Genomic DNA, 2,840 nt, shown 5'->3' with positions numbered 1-2,840 from the left:
TCCACGTGCTGCAAAGTTCGTCAGGGTCTACATTGTAATCGCATAATACTCTAGCGTTAGTGAGGACGATGAGTCGGCGATAAGCGTAGCCGTCCGAACTCTTCAATGTTCACACATGGTAATCTTGTGATTCGAGCGATTGGTCGGGCTTTGTCCCGACCTACAATGTACAGTTTCGTGTATTTTTGTTTAATAAAATTGTATCAGTTAACCCTGTGAAGTCTTTCCTCACATTCGAGTCCACGTATATAGGCTGTACACCCGTTGATATGTCTACGAGTCCATGTAGAAAGGCTGTACACCAGTTGATATGTCTACGAGTCCATTTAGAAAGACTGTACACCAATTGATATGTCTACGAGTCCATGTAGATAGGCTGTACACCAGTTGATATGTCTACGAGTCCATTTAGAAAGACTGTACACCAATTGATATGTCTACGAGTTCATGTAGATAGGCTGTACACCAGTTGATATGTCTACGAGCCCATAGAGATAGACTATACACTAGTTGATATGTCTATGAATCCATGTAAATAAGCTGTACACCAATTGATATGTCTACGAGTCCATTTAAAAAGGCTGTACACCAGTTTATATGTCTACGAGTCCATCTAGAAAGGCTGTACACCAATTGATATGTCTACGAGTCCGTTTATAAAGGCTGTACACCAATTGATATGTCTACGAGTCCATTTAAAAAGGCTGTACACCAGTTTATATGTCTACGAGTACATGTAGATAGACTGTACACCAGCTGATATGTCTACGAGACCATGTAAATAGGCTGTACACCAATTGATATGTCTACGAGTCCATGTAGATAGGCTGTACACCAGTTAATATGTCTACGAGTCCATTTATAAAGGCTGTACACTAGTTGATATGTCCACAAGTCCATCTAGATAGGCTGTACACCAGTTTCTATTATATTGTTACGTATCTGCTTGTTTGATAATTTCCGGTAAAAATTCTTTCCGAGGAACTTCAGTGATACAAGTCCCGTCTTGATTAAAACTAGTTTATTCTTTCTCGATACAACTTTTTGTAATACACAGAATTTCCACAGTCACTTTAAACTTAACAATCTTTATAACACACACTATAAATCGCAGTGATTCACACACTTTACTTACTGTGCCTACTGTTCGCTTGACTCAATTATCTATCTCTTCTTTTGTTTGCCGGGCTTATATACTAAAAAAGAGGGCATCCCGAACAAACTAGGAAAATCACAATCATTCGAAAAACTCCTCTCACACGCCACCAGCGCCAATGCGCCAGCAGCGTCACGTGACTACTGCTATCCTAACACTCCCCCTTTCTTAGTATTGTTCTTCCCGAACAACAGCCACTTACATTAAACCGATAGATAACTAACAATAACTTAATTAAATGTACAGAATTTACAAACACAAAATTAAAATACAACAAAGTCTCTTAATTTTACAGGATGTTTCTTCTTTCGTACTGGTCTCTGTCTCATTGGCTTCTGCTTCACGTGGGGTTCATCTGCTGCATCAGGAAATGTCTCATTATCGGTAGCAGTACATCAGTGGTAGTACCTTCATTAACGGCTTCACTGTTTTCCTTTTCAAAACCCGGTAGAGTTTCTTCTTCGACAGTGGCTTTTCCAGGTGACACGTCTTCAGCAGTGTCATTTGTTCCATTGTTCACTTTGTTCCAACTGAAATGTCCTGGACCATAATAATGCCAAAGTCTGTTGGCATGCACCACTTTTGGCTTACCTCGCTGACCACATTTTATCAGGAAAGTCACGTCTGAGAGATGATCCACTGTGTCATATGGGCCTTCCCATGAAGAAGACAACTTAGGAAACTTCCCTTTGGTCTTCCTGGGATTATACAACCACACCTTGTCTCCTGGTACAAAGCTGACTTCAGTAGATCTCTTATCATAACATAGCTTCATGGAATCAGGAGACGTTTTCAAGTTTGAATGCACTTGATGGTGAATATCATCCATCTTTTCAGATAACACTTTCACGAACTCTGGCACATTTTCAGGCAACTCTTCGTAAGGTGGGCGCCCTGTTATCAGGTCCACTGGCAACCGAAGTTCCCGACCAAACATCAGCTTTGCTGGAGTGTATTCGGTGGTTTCATGCTCTGCTGTCCTATAGGCCATCAACAGGGGAGGGAGTAAGACATCCCAGTCATCTTGGCGGCTATTACAAAACTTTGCCAATTCCTTTCCCAGTGTCCAATTGTACTTTTCTACCATCCCATCAGACTGTGGGTTAAGTGGCGTCATCCTGGTCTTTCGTATGCCAAACAACTTACAGCATTCATGGAACACAACTGATTCAAAGTTACAGCCTTGATCCGAATGCAGTTCGTATGGCATACCAAACCTGAAGAAGAAATCACTAATAGCTGAAGCTACAGTTGTAGCTTTCTGATTTGGTATTGCATATGCCACAGGCCACTTGGTGAAATAATCCATCACCACACAAAAGTACCTGTTTTCAGCACGAGTTTGGAGCAAAGGACCAGCAATGTCAATAACTACTCTTTCCACTGGTGTGCCAACTTGATATAACTTCATTCGAGCACATCCCTTATGCTTGGGTCCTCTTTTAGCACAACATGTACTGCTGCTCCTGCACCATTCTTCCACATCTTGCCTCATAAAATCTTTGACATAGGTGACTCAATGTCTTCTTATCTCCAAGATGTCCTCCTGTTAAACTATCATGTGATTGATGCAGCACAACTTCCCGTAACTTTCTCGGTATAACTCTTTGCCAGGTCGTCACTTTCCCATCTACAGTTTCCCATCTCCGGAAAAGAATACCATCTTCAAGCTTCAACTGGTCCC

This window comes from Limulus polyphemus, unplaced genomic scaffold (genome assembly GCF_000517525.1).
Source record: "Limulus polyphemus unplaced genomic scaffold, Limulus_polyphemus-2.1.2 Scaffold2998, whole genome shotgun sequence".
NCBI classification, from domain to species: domain Eukaryota; kingdom Metazoa; phylum Arthropoda; class Merostomata; order Xiphosura; family Limulidae; genus Limulus; species Limulus polyphemus.
Note: the sequence above shows the minus strand (reverse complement) of the source record.